Here is a 20,554-nt window from a genome sequence, read left to right as displayed (position 1 = left end):
ATACAGTATGGTATGATGATTGCAAAAAAATCTATTCTCTGAGTGTAGAAGAAAAAGTCGAAGCCACTATTCAAAACTTGGTTGTCAGAACTCTCCTCCACCTTGCATGTGGAAAAACATATAGCATTTCTGGAAATATAGATCAGTTTGATGCTTCTTGGAGGCCTCTTTTCAATCACCTTCTTCTAATAACAGCGATACTATTTGAAATGTAATTTTATTTTCATGTAATTGCCATCATCTTCAATTTCCGTGTCAGTCTTAATATGCTCAGGGTTTTTTTTTTTCTCTAAATTTGATTTTAACATTTGACACTTTCTTTTCTTCAATTATTTGTCAAAACAAGCGACAGTGTTGACACTGTTTCAGATCTATACGCTCTCTGTTACTTTGGTTATTTTAATAATAATAATAATTCCTTACATTTATATAGCGTTTTGTTGACAGTATAGTGTCCCCATCACTACACTGGGGTGTTAGGACCCACACAGACCACAGGTTGAGCACCTCTTCCAGCAGCAACCTAGTTTTCCCAGGAGGTCTCCCATCCAGGTACTGACCAGGCTCAGCCCTGCTTAGCATCAGTGGGCAACCGGTCTTGGGCTGCATGGTGATATGGCTGCCGACATTAATTTTCAATAATTTACTTAATTTTCATTAAGTAATGCCCTTGTGAGGTAAAAAGGCCTAGGATATTACCTATTATTTTATAATTGTTATTATTACAATATTATTTCACCTTGTCTATGATGTCATATTGTGCAAAAACTTGCCTTGAACCCCTTTGCCTTTCTTTGGTGATGTGGTTATCTGCTAAATTTAATCTAATTGAAGGAGTTTCTCTCTTCTTGTTTGTGTAGTTGTGATTTGTCCAGTCTTCTGTACTGTTTTTGTGTCTGAAAATTCAACAATTCCACAATAAATATAATATACAAAAAAATAAAAATAATAATAATAATCTTTCTGGAATAATAATGTACTTCCTGACAAAGAGAGCAATTAGCATATTCTGAGTCATGTGACTATAAAGTATATTTCCTTAAAAAAGGAAGGTGCCACTATAGTTGAATCAAAAATGTGAAATCAAAACGTTGGGCTTTCTGTAGAGCGCCGTGTTTTCAAAGGTCTGATTATAGATCTCGTCATGTAAATGTCCATCTGTTGATGTGGACACACACACACACAATGTTTAAACTGAGGAAATGTACCATTCTAACTCTGTTTAAACATTTGATATGTTTTCTATGTTCTAGTGTAAATAAAATATAGGTTTCAAATCATTGTATTCTGTTTTTATATACATTTTACACAGCTTCCCAACTTTCTCGGAGCTGGGGTTGTATGAGGTTATGAATCAGAATCAGAAAGAGCTTTATTGTCAAGTGTGTTCACACACATAAGGAATTCGTCTCGGTGTCAGGAGCTTCCAGTACAGACACAGTGCAGACATACTTACAATTAAAGGTAATAATAACACTAACAATAAATAGATATAAAATAATGAGTTATAAAATATAGAGAAAAAGAAAATGCCAATAGAAAGTTATTTGTATGAAATATTATGACAAAATGAAAAATGAACAAAAAATTGTAATCTATGCACCAAGTCAAAAAATGTCAGTATTTATAGAAATTAGCTTCCATTTGTGGAAATGAAAACTCCCATGTATGGTTTTTATGGTCCAGTCTGTTATTATTAATATGGATCATTGTTTTTGTTTTTTGCATAGTTAATCTTTCCAGATTTCATATTCCATATTTCAGGGAAATTTACTGATCATCTAATCTGTTAATGACAGGTGAGATGATCAGTGGGTTTGGGTTTTTACCTTCATCATTATCACCTGGGCTAAAATATGGATAGAGTTTCTCAGTGAAAGTCTGACCAGTGAAAGAGTAGATATGAGATCTGGAGCCCACGTCATAAAACGAGACCAGACCCTCCTCATAATCCACAAACACTCCCACCTTCTCAGGTTTCACTCTCAGAGAGAAAGAGACAGGTGGACGTTCACAAGCTTTAAACTGATTCTCATTCCTCAGAATCACAGTCCAGAACCCATTCACTGGAGTCAGTGTTATCTCCTCCTTCCTGTTAACAGATTCTCTGACCACTCCTAAATCCCACTCAGTCTTTCCCTTCACCTGCACCTCATAGTAAAATCTCCCTGAACTGAATCCCTGCTTTGCCAGAACACACAAAAACTCATCAAATCTCTTTGGGTTTTCTGGGACGTCCTGCTGAATATCTCCATCTCTGACTTGTTTTCCATCATCAGACAGGATGAGAGAAGGATTCGCTGTATCAGGATCCAGAGTCACATCCACTAGATGAGAGATTAGACATTATCAATAAACTACAGAACAAACATGTTCATATAATACAGATTATAAAATTGTAAACAAGTATTATTATAACAAGTGTATTGGAGAAACTGGTGTCAGTCACTGTACCTAAAAACTTCAGACACTTCAACCCTGTGGACACAGATGACAATATAATGATGAATTATTAGGAATATTTCAAGTTGACTGAGTTTATTTCTGTTGGCAGCATCAGTGTCATGTAAATGTTGCTTATCCATCAGTTTGAAAAACAGAATCGAATGTCTTTAAATCAAGGGTCTTCAACCGGAGGTTCGCCAATTAATGTCTGATCACAGGTAATTTCTTGTTAAAAAATAAATAATAAAAATCACAGTCAATTTTAAATAAAAGCACCCTGAAACGAAAGCAAGAGCACCCTCAGTTGATAATGTAATGAAATAATATTATTTTTGAACCAGATTTTGCAAACGCTGTTTTTGAGTTTAAGCTGTGGAGAATGTGAAATGTTCCTGTTTACAGCGTGTTTTTGCAGCGGTGAGAAATGTAGCCAATCACAGAAATGTCTGTTGAGTTTTTATTCAGTGTTTAGTTACGAATCCTCGCTCATTAACAAACAATGACACGATGTAGGATAAGACATTCATTGTGCAGTGTGGACAACTTTATTGATTTTAATGGTATGTTGTGCAATCGCAAACTGAGATGAGTGACAGCTTTTTAGTGATTGTAAAGTGAGTTTTGAGTTATACCTATTATATACTTTCTAGTTATAGCTATAATCTGTTGAATACAGGGCTGGCCCATCACACAGGTGAAATAGGCAAATATTAAGGGCACCCCAAATGAGTTAAGTTTTTATTATTTTTATAATAATATTATTTTAATTAGGGGTGCACTATATATCAAAATATAATTGATATAGCATTATGGCTTAATGCCATAGTCATATCGCAAAGGTTGCAGTTTAATGAAATAATACATGCGCTTTAGTTTACAGAGTGAAGCTGGTAATGTGTTCAAGTGCAGCCCATGAAACGCACTCTGAAACATGCAGTGCATTTATTTATTTGCTGGCAAACAACCAAAATAAAAGCTTTAATATTTGAATTTGAGCAGAGATGCACCGATCGACCATCGGCCATAGTTTTGGAACCGGATGTTTTTTTGTTTTATTTCAGAGACTGTAAATGCCATTACCCGAGACACAAAGAGGAGAAAATACATTAGCAGGCAGAGCAAGCTCACTATTCACGATGTGCAAAGTATAAATGTATCTCTGAGGGGAACTGACTGTCTTAAGAAACAGTTTAGATGGCCTTTTCCTTTCATCTTGCCTCTGTATAATGCATTTAGTGTTTATATCGGTGATCAAGGAAACAATGCATCGCTGCTGTTCCTTAAGTGCCACCTGCTGGCAGAGAGTGAATTTGCATTTTCATCCAGCTCATCTGCTGTTTAGTATGTTGAAGACATTTAAATGTTAGTATAGTATTGTAATATTGAATGTTAGTACTATTCTGCGATGCAAGGGGCACCAGCTAAAATCTTGCCTTGGGCACCAAATTAGTCAGGGCTGGCCCTGGTTGAATTAAAGTATTGTTTTTCATGCTGCTAAGAGGACTGACAACTGATTACATGCTACAAAGTTTTGGAAGTGACATCTATATATAAATGTGCGATTCACTCTGAATATGGCATGTCACAATAGATAATGTAAATGCAGACTAAAAGATTACTAGAAAAATATCCCTATCAATATATTTTCAAATTCCATTCCAATTTTTTTGTAAAAGTAGTGCCTTGTAAATAATCGTAAATGTCCTGCTTTACATTTCTATTCTTGTCATGGTGGAGGCCCTCACTCAGAGATTTAATTCTTAATCATCCATCTCACAGTAAAATTAAAATGTTAAGTTTTAGTAAACTTGAAGCTAAAGTTTAACAAAATGTTTATTTGTCCTTCTAATGTTTATTTGGTAAAATTAATTTTTATTTTTATTTTTTTTTAATAAACTTGTAGCTGAAGTTCAGGTACTGTAACTGTAAATGTCCGTCTGACTAATGAAATTAAGATGTATTACTCTGCAAATCCATAAAAATTATTTACAACAACTGCAAACAACTAATGAATTGTGATTTTTATCTCAACCTTTTTTTAATGATGCATTTTAACAAGTAATATAAAAGTATGTGCAGCAACAATAATGTGACTTCTGATGTACTGTCTTAACATGTAACATAATTATATTTATTCTCAATCATAATATGTTTAGTTTTATTATGGTTAGGTTAATTATTCAGTGTAAATATGTGTTATTTGAACTGTAAAGTTTCTAAATTGTCCTTGTGAGGTGGGAAATGCTTTTTAGGCTGTTTAATTTTAGGCAGATTTCTGTTTAAACTGGTACATTAATACATCATGTTTATTACATGTTGCTTTCTGGTATGATATTAGTTAAAGTTTGGATAGAACTTCACATAGAAAAATGTATTCACTGTGACATTAACATACCAGACTGACAGAGTTTTTCATGTAGAGTTTTTCCCAGCTGAATCAAAGCTCTATTCATAGAGAGCACATCCACATCAGAGTCAATCTTGATCTCAGTCCAGTTCTTGATGTGTGGATGACTGCACAGGGATGAGAACTTCTACAGCAGGAGACAGAAGACTAGTAAATATGTAAAAAAATATATTTTTTACTTTAAATAGACATGAGCTTTCTAAATGAGCGAACTACATTTTCTGATTTGACTATTACGCTTTCGATCTCTTTTGTGCAATTTCTAAAGACAGCAGCTCATCAGGTTTGTCAACAGAGTATTTGATAAATAATATTCTCTATTCTCAGTGAAGATACAGATGATGACAGACCTGCAGGAGGTGCAGATGATCATCAGTGTGTGAGATCTGCTCCAGCTCAGTGTTTCTCTTCTTCAGATCAGTGATTTCCTGCTGCAGCTCTTTAATGAGATCTTCAGCCTGTTTCTCTGCTGCTTTCTGCTGTTCCTCCATCATCTTCAGCAGCTCAGACTGACATCTCTCAATGGAGCGGATCAGATCAGTGAAGAGATCAACACTGGACAATTTCTTTTCCTTTGTGTTCCTCTGATCAATGAGATTAATTAACTAAATGTTCTATATGATAATCAATCTATTACGTTAATAAATATACATTTAAAGAGATTCACTCAAAATGAAAATTCTCTCACCTACTGACCTCAGTTTTACTTGAAATCTTAATAAATTTAATCCATTTATTATTTACAATTTTCCCCACTCACCTTTCTCAGCTCTACTGAGTGCTGGATCTCTTGAATCTTCTTCATTCTGTTCTGGATCATCTGCTGCACGTCTGTCTGTGTCTGAAATACCTGAATCTACAGACATAGAAAAAGAGAGAGCTTCCATCAAAGTCTGTTTTTGAATAAGGATTTTGATGTGCATTTCAAAATTGACAACTTTTACTGTAAGGTGCCATAGAATGCAAAAATCACTTTTATAAGGCTATAAAGGTAAAAATCCACCCACTCATTGTTTTATGATCCTAATAAATCATAAACGTCTCTCCACAAGAGCAGTTCCAGATTTCTCACTACTATGATGTCATAGTCAGGGAAAGACCTGCCCATTTGTGACACTCTCTGCCCTATTAGCATTTACACAGCCCTGAGTGAGAAGCAGCGGTCCGCCATTACTGTTCTCTTGCTGTAGCTGCTGGAGATACAATGTCAGCACCAAAGAGCCATTAAAAGTGTTGTGTGTTGGGATGCACCAACAAACATAGGAGTCTCCATTGACCACTGAGGACCCAGTGGTTAAATTTCATTTTCGAAGGTCCCAAAAAAAAAAAAACTGGAAAAAAAAAAGTCCTATACGTTTATGCTAATAATTTTACGCTGGACTGCCTCACAAACGAGGGTCAGTTCAGTGCTGGAGTTGTGCAAAGATTGTTTCTGAAAGAGGGATAGATACCAACGTATTGTGCAGAAACATCCAGACTCCAGACAAAAGTAAGCGTCAAGCCTCATATTTTGTTTTCCCAAAAGAGCTTCTTGGCTCTCTGTAAGGCTGATGTTGCTAAAGCTACCATTGTCTCTACCTGTTTTCAATAATGCTGCCTTCACGTGCTACCACGTGAATAGGAATGTGGTAGTTAAAAATTGCATTTGGAAGCAATGTGAAGTCAGTAACACAGTCACCACTATTTATACTATAACACCGGTGGTATGCCCGCGAGCATGATCTCTTGAAGCTCCGCATTCTTCTGAAAAAGGAGGCGGGAGCACCAGCTCATTTTCATTTAAAGGGGACAAACACACACACACACAAAAAAAACAGTGCGTTTTGACTCATACCCTAAAAGTGGTAATTTCAAAAAGCTATAAAAAAAATATCTGTGGGGTATTTTAAGATAAAACTTTACATACACACTCTGGGGACATCAAAGCACGATTTAACATATTGTATCAATGCATTCTATCGCACTTTTAGACAGTGTAAATTTTAAATCTGTATATACTCTTATGGAAAAGAAACCAAAATTATTAATGAAACCTCTTCCACTACATTAGTGTTTGTCCAGTCAAACTGAATTAAATGAAAGGGACAATCCTTTGAAAAAGTCTTGCAATTTCAACACAGAGAAAAGAACTGCATTTAATGGTGAGTTTAAAGTGTTTTGTTTGTATCTCTTGCCTTCTTCTGTTGACTCTCCTCCTCTATAGGAACAGTGTTGTGAGTCCTGTGGTCTCCTTCAGTGCAGAACAAACACACACACGTCTGATCATCTCTGCAGAACAGCTTCAGAGGTCTCTCGTGTTTCTGGCATATATAATCCTCCAGATTTTCCACAGCGTTGATCAGTGTGTGTTTCTTTAGACGTGGGACTCTGTGATGAGGCTCCAGGTGAGTCTCACAGTAAGAGCTTTGACACGTCAGGCAGGACTTCACAGCTTTCTGCTTTCTTTCATCACAGAAGTCACACAACACCTCAGATTTTTCTAGACTGAGCTTCTCCTTTAAGTGTTGCACAACCTCTCTGAGTGTTGTATTAATCTTGAGATCAGGCTTTTTGTTGAATTGTTCTTTACAGAGTGGACAGAAGCAGGTCTGTGTGTTTGTCCAACACTTGTTCAGGCAGGTTCTGCAGAAGTCGTGTCCACATGGAGTGGTGACTGGATCAGTGAACACATCCAGACAGAAGCTCCTCATTTAGTGGACCACTGGAGGATGCCATGCTAAAAAGATAAGTAATGACAATATATCATCTACATTACTGCTTAGAGCTTTTTTTTTGACACTGATCGAGTCATTAAATTTGTGTATGGATGGGATGTTGTATTTTAAAAATGATTATAAGTAAAAGCTTATATAACAATGTGAGCTATGAACCATTGTTTATTTCAAAGGGAAAGCAGCCATAGAGTAATATGTGACAGTTTCTGACTGGAAGTTAGGACAGAGTTCATGAAGGTCAACTTCACTTAGCCTATAAGGCAAACCCACAACAAACCGTCCAAAAACTCCTGTCCTGTTCCTCCTAATGCCCCTTTGCAACTCAAATCAATATTATTGGATTATTGTTGTCATGATTCGGCTACTGCTACTGTGGGGGAATGAGGAATCGAGGAGACATCGAAGTAGATCAACATGGAATCATCTTTATTTATCCAAACAAGGGAACACGGGAGCAAGACACACACATAGCAGAGAGAACAGACAATTAACAGCCGACAGAGAACTGGGAACAGGGAACACTTTAAATACACAGAACAGGATAATGGGATGATGAGACACACCTGGGATCAATGGAAATTAAACTGGAAGCAGGAGCAAGAAGACCAAATAAGGGCGTGGAAACACATGGGGAGCATAACAGACAAAACATGGAACAGAGTCTGACAAAACCAGGTGGGTGCTCTGGAGGTCCCTCAGGACAGACACAGAACAGTGGGCTTCCAGAGCAGTAACTGTTCAGTGCGCCATGGCGGATCAGGGGACTTGGGAGGCCATGGCAGAGCAGCCTCCGAGGCCACAGCCCCAGCCTCTGCCTCTATGGCTGGAGCCCTTATACCTTCCCTCAAAAAATTCTTGGGGAGATTTACGGGGCTGTACTCATGGGCCTGGAGCCCTCCCTGGGCTTAACGGGGGATAAGGGAGCCCTCCCTTGGCTGAACTCAGGAACAGGAGCTCTACCTGGGCTTAACTGGGGATCAGGAGCGTGCTGAAATGTATTTTGGGGCTGGAGCCGGCACTGGAGTGAGTTTTGGGGCTGGAGCCGGCATTGGAGCTAGCTCTGGGGCTGGAGCTGACACTGGAGCGATCTCTGGGGCTGGAGCCCTCACCGGGCTTAACTGGGGTTCAGGGAAGTGCCTACGAGGTGCTGGCATTGGAGTGAGCTTTGGGGCTTGGTCTGACAATGGAGCGAGTGCAACATGAACATCCGGCGGGCTTGCCACATTATTGTCCGGCCAGCTTGCCACATTAATGCCCAACTGACTTGACTTGGGAACTGCTGGCTGACTGGAATTCAGTGCTGCCGGCAAACTTGGGGTTGCCATGGCCGAGGGGTTGGTTCTGGCTCGGGGCAGGACACTCTTCAGACACCTGAGGATTCCTTCCCTCCAGCTAAGTCCCGTGGTGTCTGGTAGGTCCACGTGGTGATGGTAATTGGACCCTGTGCCAAAACAGTGAGTTGAGGGTGGAGTCATCGAAGGCCAGAGCTGCGGCAAGCCTGCAGAACTCCCTGGAATACTCTACGAAGGAGAGATCTAGGGGCAATGAACCAAGCGGCCATTTCCACCGCAAACAAAAAACTTTTAAAAAAATGGAAGAACAAACACAAAGAAAAAATGCGCCGCTTACTTTCAGTTTGGGTCGGCTGTTCTTTCACAATTCGGCTACTTTGGGGGAATGAGGAATCGAGGAGATGTTGGAGTAGATCAACATGGAATAATTTTTATTTATACAAACAAGGAAACACAGGAGCAACACATACAGACACAGACACACACACACACACACACACACATTGGTATATGTGGTTTATGGGGACTCTCCATAGGCGTAATGACCTAAAAAGACCAAGATGGCGGCGCGTACACATCACGAGGCTCAGCGTCTCTCCAGTTTTTGCAATTTTGCAGTATTTTTCCTGCTCATCTCGGGTCTGTTCGTACTGAACAGCTTTGCTTTAACATCATACACCCGACGGGAGCTTTTGGATATTGGTGAGCACTTTTTCCCACAGTTTTATCACCAACCTTTGACTCATCCCTGAGATCTCCAGAACACCCGAGTACGCACTCTACCCGGCCGGGCGGAAGTGCTCGCAGACGGCATCGAGATCGTAAACAAAGGCGGGGGAAGCACGGAGGTCTAAGAGCTCTCTTTACCGAGCATTTTCCTCACTAATGTGCGGTCACTGGTGAACAAAATGGATGAGTTACGACTTCGCATCACCCACAGTAAGAGACTTTTGGACTGCAATGTCATGGTTTTCACAGAAACATGGCTACACAGCGACGTACCCGATAATGCTATTGAGCTAGCCGGACTCTACACGCTCTGGGCAGATAGAACAGCAGATGACTCCAGCAAGACAAGAGGTGGTGGATTGTGCATTTATGTAAACAAAGCTTGGTGTACGAACACTGTCATTGTTGGGAGACACTGCTCAGCTAACCTAGAGTTTCTCATGGTTAAATGTAGACCTTTTTATCTGCCGCGTAAGTTCACTTCCACCATAATAACTGCAGTCTATATTCCACCGGATGCTAATGCCAAGCTTGCTTTGAACGAACTTCATGCAGCCATTAGTAAACAACAGACTGCTCACCCGGAAGCTGCTTTTATTGTCGCGGGTGATTTTAATCACTGCAAATTAAAGACAGTGCTCCCCAAAATTTCACCAGCATGTTTCCTGCCACACCAGAGGAGACAAAACTTTGGATCATGTTTACACAAACATTGATGGAGCTTACACCGCGACCCCCCTCCCCCACCTCGGACAGTCTGATCACCTTTCTTTGTTTCTCACTCCTAAGTATTCACCCCTCATCAACCGTGTGAAGCCATCAGTGAGGACCATCAAAGTGTGGCCAACTGGAGCAGACTCTTTACTTCAGGACAGGTTTCAACACACTGACTGGAGTATGTTTGCTTCTCAGGCTGCCTGTGGCTCTCACACGGACATCGACATCTATACCTCCTCTGTACTGAATCACATCAACACCACCATTGACAGTGTTTCAACTGAAAAACAGATCACAACATACCTTAATCAGAAGCCATGGATGAACAAGGAGGTGCGACTTCTGCTGAAAGCCCGCAACACTGCCTTCAGGTCAGATGACGCTCAGGCCTACAGCAAATCCAGAGCTAACCTGAAAAGGGGCATCAAAAAGGCCAAGTACTGCTACAAGCTGAAGGTAGAGGAACACTTTTCCAACTCTGACCCCTAACGCATGTGGCAGGGCATCCAGGTCATCAGTGACTACAAGTCAAGTAACTCCACTCCAACGGTCACGGACGTCTCCTTCCTTAACGAGCTAAATGACTTTTATGCTCGCTTCGACAGCGACAGCAAGGAGATGGCCACCAAAATCACACACTCAGCAGATCACCAACCTCTCAAACTCACCTCCACAGATGTCTACACTGCATTGAGCCGGATCAACGCACACAAGGCTGCTGGCCTGGACGGCATTCCTGGACGTGTGCTAAGGGCATGTTCAGAGCAGCTTACAGGGGTCTTCACAGACATTTTCAACCTGTCCCTCACCTAAGCAACTGTGCCAACATGTTTTAAGTCCACATCCATTGTGCCAGTACCGAAACACTCCACCCCGATGTGCCTAAATGACTATCGCCCCGTAGCACTCACACCCATCATTATGAAGTGCTTTGAGCGATTGGTCCTAGCACACCTCAAAGACTGCCTCCCACCCACACTGGACCCACATCAATTTGCCTACCGCAGAAATAGGAGCACAGAGGATGCAGAATGCACAGTGCTGCACTCTGCACTCACACACTTGGACAGTAACAACACATATGTTCGGATGTTGTTTGTTGACTTCAGTTCAGCATTTAACACCGTCATTCCCTCCAAGCTGACCACAAAACTTGGAGACCTGGACATTAATACCTCCCTCTGCAACTGGATCATGGACTTTCTGACCAACAGACCTAAGCATGTTAGGTCAGGCCACACCCACTCCACCACCATCACACTTAACACCGGCGTACCACAGGGCTGTGTGCTGAGCCCATTCCTCTACTCCCTCTACACCCATGACTGCAAGCCTGTGCATGGATCCAACTCCATCATTAAGTTTGCAGATGACATCACAGTGATTGGCCTCATCAGTGACAACGATGAGACTGCCTACAGGGAAGAGGTACAGCACCTGGCCACATGGTGCGCTGAAAATAACCTGCTCCTTAACACCAGTAAGACAAAGGAGCTCATTGTGGACTTCAGGAAGAAGAAAGGAAGCACACCCCATCCACATTAACGGGATGGTTGTTGAACGTGTCTCCAGCTTCAAGTTCCTGGGAACCACCAACACGGAGGACCTGTCCTGGACCACAAACACCTCCAGCCTGGTCAAGAAGGCTCACCAACGCCTCTTCTTCCTCAGAACACTGAAGAAGAACCAACTGTCTTCAGCCATAGTGGTGAACTTTTACCGGTGTGCGATCGAGAGCATCCTGACCAGTTGTATTACAGTCTGGTATATGGGAACTGCTCGGTGGCTGACCGCAAAGCACTGCAGAGGGTGGTGAAAACTGCCCAACGCATCACAGGAACACCACTTCCTGCTATTGAGGACATCCAGAGGAAAACGCTGTCTACGTCGAGCTCCCAGCATTCTTAAGGACTCCCCTCACCCTGACCATGGACTGTTTAACCTCCTGCCCTCCGGGAGGCGCTTCAGGAGCCTCCGGACAAGGACCAGCAGATCCAACAAAATATAATACCATACGTATGAATAATTATAATACCATTTGTATGAATAACCCCCCACACCATACACACAGACTCCTCCCCCACTTCATCACTACATCTGACCGATTTATTTATTATTATTTATTTACAACAAGCAGAAACAGTAAATTTGCTATTACTTGCACTACTGTCTGTTCATCCAGAAACACTGAATAACCCATTTGCACACTGAAATATTTCTATGCACTTTACTTTCCATTGCAATAGTGTAAATTATGTTCATATGTTCATAGTTCTGCCTATAGCGTACATACACTTTCACATATTCCATCTGTATAGAATGTTCATAGTACACCTATCTGTATATCATGCTGATAGTATTTAAAATTTAAAATCTGTAAATTATGTCCATAATACTTATCTGTATAGTTATTGTACATATTGTAGACCTTGTATATTCTGTACTTACTGCTTATTGCACTTCTGGTTAGATGCTAACTGCATTTCGTTGCCTTGTACCTTACATCTGCAGTGACAATAAAGTTGAATCTAATCTAATCTAATCTAATCTAATCTAATCTAATCTAATCTAATGGTTTTTATTCTGTACAAACTGTATTTTCTATTGCCCTACCCCAACCCTACACCTAAACCTACCCCTCACAGGAAAATTTGTGCATTTTTGATTTAAAAAAAAAAAAAAAACTCATTCTGAATGATTTATAAGCCTTTTGAATTACAGGGACACTGAAAATGTCCCCATAAATCACCTCCTCATTGTAATACCTATGTCATAACCATGTCATTATACAAATTTGTGTCCTCATAAACCAATAAACATGCTCTCACACACACACACACACACACACACATAGCAGAGAATACAGACGTTTAACAGCCGACAGAGAACACGGAACATTTTAAATACACAGAACAGGATAATGGGATGACGAGACACACCTGGGATCAATGGAAAATAAACTGGGGGCTGGAACAGGAAGACAAAATAAGGGCATGGAAACACATGGGGAGTAAAACAGACAAAACATGGAACAGAGTCTGACAATTGGGTGGTAGAAGAAACCAAATAAATTAAAGTTTTACAACAATAATTTAACAGTATAACGAAAAAGCATTTTTATACAGGTATATAAAAGACAACACAGAAAAGGGTGGAAGTTTAATATTTCAAACATCACCTACTAAATAAACACCTTTAAACACGAGGCATCATTTTGGTTTAACCCGAGTTATGATTTTCACTGGACTATCGTCTCTAAACTAACAGCACACTTCAGACTTTGATATACAACCAAATAAATGACATACTTTTACTAATATTCTGATACTGCTTCATGCTATTAAACTACTGATCGAGCTCTTTACATTTCCATCACTTACCTGTGAGTGAATAACAGATCTGATCCTTAATTTTAGAGTTTCTGAATAGAAATGTTGTTGTATGACGAAGCTTTCAGTTCATCTGTTAAGTTTCACTTTAACTGAAGTCTTTCACTCAACTGCAGTGACGTCATACTGTAGCTCCGCCCATAAACATGAATATGACACCATTTCTAATTCATTCCTGCTGAGTGTGTAAACAGTGTAAGGAACTTTTAGAGTATTTATGACAGTACCAGGCATGTGCAGAAGATGTTTCACAATGAAATCTTTTTGGGTCTTGAACAAAGGGAAAGCACAGACTGCATAATGTTTCACAATGAAATCTTTTTGGGTCTTGAACAAAGGGAAAATAATAAAATTTATAAAGGCATTTGAAAATGAGCAAAAGAAGGCATGGTGAATAAAAAAAATGTCAGCAGAGTGAACGTTTTCAGTTCATTTTATCAAGTTGAGCCTCATACTCGTGCAGTGAACTGTGGGATTGACAGCAGATCGGAGAACGTATTGAGAGCATCAAAAAGAGTTATGCTTGACTTTATGCAAATATCATGCGAAAAACGCATTTTAGTATTGCATTTAGGTGCAGTTAGGTTATGTTAAGAATCAAAATATAATTTATGCACTATATTCAACATCTTCTAAAATCATCTGAGGGACAGTTACTATTTCTGCTGTATTTGAATTGTAGCTATGCACATTTTCAGTTTGCATAGAATAATTTGATAGATGGAATATACATTTATTTTCTTCTTCTTCTTTTTGCTCCTTTATCATCTGCAATTGACCAGAGTACAGCAGATAGCCCTCATTTCTCAGAGTCCCAGAGGCTTGATGCTCTGAATGTGTTGTAAATGCTGCGCTCTGCTGGACAGAAGCTCATCTGCTGTGTTTCAGTCATGATCATGAGTGTCATTCTGTGTCAGATGTGGCCTGAATCCATTCACTATGGTGGCCAAGGGAGCTCAACGCGCTGCAACTTAAGAAAACACATGCAAATGGAAAAAACACCAGCAAATGAAGAAAACATCTTCATCAGTTTGACAACACAAGTGTTGCAAACACCTCACAACACAGGCAAATTAAGAAACGTCCTGCAAATCCTGACAAATCCTGACAACACATGCAAATGGCTGAAAATCCTCACAAAAATTAACTGCCTCTGTTAACGCGCTAATTTTGGCACCACTAATATGTATATGTAGACTGTTAATTTTTTTTGAGCACCTGGGATGGTATGTTTTACTTAAAACGAGAAAAAAATTCTCTTAACACAATATATTTCATTTCTTTGGCACAAACCCATTGTAATTGAACCTGATTACTGTATGGAATGGAAGAATGCCAGATGGAAGGGTAGTTCGAGAAATATGCTGTAACCACCACCACAGCTGTCCATTTTTGTGGTCATCTTTATTTTCTACCAATAAAAAATCAACAAATACTTGGTATTGTGGCCATCTCCTAATTTTCTTCCAATACTTGGTATTGTGGCCATCTCCTCTTTGCTTTGGCTGAGTAGAAGTCAAATGTTAATTTCATTACTCTAATTAAGAAATGCGAGAACATTTAGTTAGAGGTTGAGGATAGGGTTAGGGTGAAAGAGCATCAGACTTGTGGAAAAAGCTGCTGCACACTGAAATAGACACTGAATGATATTTATTTAATATGTTGAATGTTTGTAAAGTCATGTAGTGTACACAGGCCTGGATTAACACAGTGTAGTGCCTTAGGGTGACCACATTTGAAGTGCCCAGCTCGACCCAGCTCGACTCTGACTGGGGGAGGGGCAAATACACTGTGACCTGACCCAATCACAATTCTTTATATGCAAATATTTTATATTCTCTCTGTATATATTGTATCATTAACTGTTCATTTTGTATGCATCTGCATCTCTTCCAGCGAAATAATATAACATGAAAAAATATTTTAAAGGTCAGTAACACTTTATAAAAACTTTTGTTTATAAACCACTTAACAAACATAATAAAATGCATATAATAAACAATCATTAGTTACTATATATTCACATAGCTAGTAATATGAGATAATGTTCTTGTTAATGTTTACTAATGAACTTACTAAACATTATAATGATTACCATATGATTACTTCATGTAAATTGAAATGATTACAAATGTCAGTAAACTTTTAGTTCATATGATCTTCATTTGTTTGTCTTTGTTTGTTGTGTAGACCTGTATTTAAACATCTTAACAAATAATCTATTAATTATTTGTTCATGTTTTTGCAGTCTAAAGTGGAAACTATTCATAATTTGCAAATGTTTATAAATGTTTACTAATCATTTAGTATCTTTATGGGCATTGGACTTTTGGCTAATGTAACAAGGTTTGTGTAAAGGGTGGCTGGTTAAGTTTAGCTAAATGCTTACTAACGACATAAAAGATTGTAATTTTGGTGCAAAAAATTTGTTTTTATTGCCTCAAGACTCATTTGTCAGCCCTGTGTTCCTGTTGTGTTGTGTTTTGCTCCCCATGTGCTCCCAGTGACCCACTTTCTCCCGTGTCTGACGGTGTTAATTTGATTCACCTTCGTTCTCCTCGTTCCTTGTTTAGTTCCAGTTACTTAAGCCCAGTGTTTTCCTGTGTCTAGTGTCCAGTGTTAAATGTAAATCCCCGGCGTCACTTGAGTGTCCCTTGTCCTTTATATTAAATAAAGACTGTTCTATGCAAATTCTCCCAGGTCTCAGCATCTCCTTGCTAGACACAGTAGGTACTCGTGACAGCATTAGTATACTACTCTTCAGTATATCATTAAAAAGGATATTTCTTTAATCATTAATAAACTAAGATTTTACACCAAATTGGAATAGGTATTTCAATATTTTGGAATTATATCTTGATTGCATATAGAGCTCTTCGAGCTTTATCTTTGAGAGCATTCACTGCCAAACTGAAACTCCCCGATGCAGTGAGGATGAGGCCGAGGTAAGTGTACTGCATCGTGTGTTCTAGGGTGCTGCTGCCTAGACTGAACTGGTATCTGTGTTCCTGACATCTGGGCTTTTTCTGAAAGACCATAATGTTGGTCTTTTTGAGGTTTACTGCCAGGGCCCAGTTCTGGCAGTAGTTGTCCAGCAGGTCCAGGTGCTGCTGTAGTCCCTGTGGGGTGGACGACAGCAGCACCAGATCATCTGCGTACAGCAAAACCTTGATGTTTTTGTCTTGTAGAGAGAGTACAGGGGCTGTAGACTGTTCCAACTGCACCGCTAATTCATTAATGTAAATGTTGAACAACGTTGTTTGAATACATTGATTTTATAATGTCAAAAACTTTACCCCCTACACCACTTTGTAAAAACTTATATTAATATAATCCGTCTTGCCAAATAGAATCAAATGCTTTTTTGAAATCAACAAAGCATGCAAATATTTTTCCATTTTTGGTCTGTTTTATGTGTTTATTGATTAGGGTGTGTAGGGTGTAAATGTGGTCAGTCGTTCTGTGATATGGAAGGAAGCTAATCTGACTCGGGCTCAGGACATCGTCCTCGTTAAGGAAGTTTACCATTTTATGGTTTAAAATACTGCTAAATAACTTCCCCAGATTATTGCTCACACAAATGCCTCTGAAATTATTAGGATCCAATTTGTCTCCACTCTTGTGAAAAGGGTAATGAGTCCACGGGCCTGAACTAAGTACAGTCTTTTGAGTTTGTTTGTAAATTCTTTAAATGTAATTGGGAAGTCAAGTTTGTAGATTTTGTTTGATCAGATCATAATTGTCATTAAGTTGTTTTGGTGGGATTTCTTGATATAAATTTTCAAAATGTTTCCATCTTGTATTGGTAGGTATTGTGGTTTTGTTGTGCTCAGATTATTCCACATATCCCAGAACTGATTATGATTTACTGAATGTTCTATTTCTTGTAAACTTTTGGTCAGATGGTGTTGCTTTTTTGCCCTAATTGTGTCTTTGTATTGTTTTAGTTTTGAACAGTATTCAATTCTTATGTCGGTATTGTATGGTTCTTTATGTTTCAGATTTTATAATTTAAGTTGTTTTCTTAATGTTTTGCAGTCTGAGTCAAACCATTTTTCATCTTTTGGTGTTTTTTTAGTAAATGTTTTACCTTTCTTTTTCAATTCACACACACACACACACACACACACACACACACACACACACACACACACATGGTTTCATTTATTTGAATTTGGTAATGCCATAAAATTTAAATAAAAAATATATATACAGTACAGACCAAAAGTTTGGAAACATTACTATTTTTAATGTTTTTGAAAGAGTTTCTTCTGCTCATCAAGCCTGCATTTATTTGATCAAAAATACAGAAAAAAAATCTAATATTGTGATATATTATTACAATTTAAAATAATTGTTTTTAAATTTATTAGCTGAATTTTTAGAATCATTATCACATGATCCTTTAGAAATCATTATAATATGATGATTCATTATCAAAGTTGGAAACAGTTCTGCTGCTTAATATTTTTTCAGAACATGTGATACTTTTTTAGGATACTTTGATGAATAAAAAGTAAAAAAAAAAAAAAAAAAGAAGAAGAAGCTATGTTTTTTAAAATATAAATATTTTGTAATAAAAAAGTACACTACTGGTCAGTAATTTGGGGTCAGTAATTTTTTTTTTTCTTTATTTTTTTAAAATAAAATCAATACTTTTATTCAGCAAGGATGTGTTAAATTGATAAAAAGTGATAGTAAAGAAAATATATTATTAGAATATATATTATTAGAATTTTTTTTTTTAACAAATGCAGTTCTTTTTAACCTTTTATTCATCAAATATATTAGACAGCAGAACTGTTTCCAACACTCATAATAAATCAGAATATTAGAATGATTTCTAAATGATCATGTGATAGACTGGATGTTACATGTGACACTGAAGGCTGGAGTAATGATGCTGAAAATTCAGCTTTGCATCACAGAAATAAATTATTTTTTTTAAAGTATATTCAAATAGAAAACTATTATTTTAAGTTGTAATAATATTTCACAATATTACTGTTTTTTTCTGGATTTTTGATCAAATAAATGCAGGCTTGATGAGCAGAAGAGACTTCTTTCAAAAACATTAAAAATAGTAATGTTTCCAAACTTTTGGTCTGTACTGTATATATATCTCGAGTGATCGTCAATGTAAAAAGAGCAAGCAAGAGAAGCAAGATTCACTTCATCCTGTACATGAGTGACTGATTGTCTTTCCAGTTCTTTCTGCTGACTTCTAATTAACTTCTTAAATTGATTCCCAAATCTTTCTCAGTTTTCATCTGGTTTTGCTTCAGGGTTTAGTTTTATATCCACTGGTGAACCAACACAGTACCAAACAGAAATGTCAATAAAATCAAACTCTGGCACACACACAGATTTGTTTCAGTCTGAATAAATATAATCTGACTCCAGATTCAGATTTCAGTGTTTAGTATATTACACACATTACACACAATTTAATGTCAGTGTTACCAGAGCAATGAGAAGCTTGCAAGCACCACAGTCTACTGCTATTTTGACATCTTAAAATAGTTTTTTTTGTACATCCAGCCTGCCAAGAGTTTTTATTTTTTTTAAATAATCTTCTTCAGAGGAGCAGTTGTCATATAAACTGAAAGTCACTGTGATTGTGTTTTTCACAGGAGCTGGAAAAGGTTTGGTTGTGTGTGACTGATGGGACAGATTCAGTCTGGAGCGTCAGAGATCAACTCTGAACAGAGATCCAGAGACACACAGGACTCAGAGCTCAGCCTCGCTTTACTCTGTTCCACTGACGCTCAGGAGAGAGTGTGTGACAGTCATCAAACCTCCACAGAGTCTCTGGGTTCAGACTGTAACGCTGGAGAACAGCAGATGCTGCAGACGCCACTGAAGATGTGCTCAGACACACTGCTGGACTGCAGGAAGATGATGAAGATGAAGAGAGAAACCACAGCTGAGGAACAACAGAGCCATGATGAAGATGAAGATTCTATTCCATCAGATAGTTTTCTTTTTACTTTTTGTACATTTCCATGACATTTATCTGCTGTGTCAGCAGCTGCTACAAGAAAGATGGTAGATACTGTACTTCAGTTCTTTATTTCTATTTTGTTTTTATTTGTCATAGAATTGATTTTTATTTTAAGTCAGATCAGATCTCCAGGGCCAGGGACTGTAGACTATTTAACTTGATATAGTTTGTGCATTTATTTCGGGGCATATTTAATGTTTAGTGATATAAAATGATAAAATGTACACAAGTCAGGGTTGTAAACTGTTCTAAAATGGCCAGTTGCTTCGGCTTGACTTTGTATCCGTCGTCCACTGATATCATCGTGAGAGTTGTGAAGGTCGTGGACGGGGCAGGACCTCGTATCGGTGGAGACGCTACATTGTGAAGAAGGAACAGATTCCTGTGGACCTCAAACCACAAGAGAGTGAGTGGAGTTTACTATTAAACAGTCCAGCAGAGAGCTTTTCTCTGGTTATTGTGCCCAAAATGTCTGAATTAGTAGCTACATTTCTCAAACATCACTTGATGATGAGCTGACAGTCAGGATCTGATTCCAGAAGCCTCTGTCACGAGTGATGAAGAGTGTTTTGTTCTGTATAGAGGGATTGGGAATGCAGAGTGTCAGAAAGATCATGAATGTGTAAGTCTGTGTTTAGGAGTATTTTAATCTCAGGTGTGACGTGTTTATGAGCCTTAGATTTGTTAACTGTACTACATTAAATATGATAAACTGTATTTAATGTGAAAAGCTTCCTGTAAGTTTATGTTCTTGTTCTTTCTGTCAGTGATGTGGAGAAGCTTGTGATGGTTACACTGAAGGAGAAGTTTGTTTCTACCGTCTCTGTCTCTCAGAAGCTCCTGCATCGATGGACTGC

The 20,554-nt window shown here is 38.6% G+C and overlaps 2 protein-coding genes and 1 pseudogene across 2 annotated transcripts in view; 1 reads left to right on the top strand and 2 right to left on the bottom strand.

Moving 5' to 3' along the window:
* The window catches only part of LOC109085971 (protein phosphatase methylesterase 1-like), a 576,397-nt gene that overhangs the window by 189,165 nt on the left and 366,678 nt on the right, over positions 1-20,554 (bottom strand). The window lies entirely within an intron of this gene.
* Positions 1-20,554, top strand: part of rnf150b (ring finger protein 150b) — a 581,444-nt gene that overhangs the window by 201,421 nt on the left and 359,469 nt on the right. The gene's annotated exons all lie outside the window — the stretch shown is intronic.
* Positions 1,355-13,843, bottom strand: LOC109060495 (annotated as a pseudogene).

Source organism: Cyprinus carpio, chromosome A23 (assembly GCF_018340385.1).
Source record: "Cyprinus carpio isolate SPL01 chromosome A23, ASM1834038v1, whole genome shotgun sequence".
NCBI classification, from domain to species: domain Eukaryota; kingdom Metazoa; phylum Chordata; class Actinopteri; order Cypriniformes; family Cyprinidae; genus Cyprinus; species Cyprinus carpio.
This window is presented reverse-complemented; position numbering and strand designations above follow the sequence as displayed.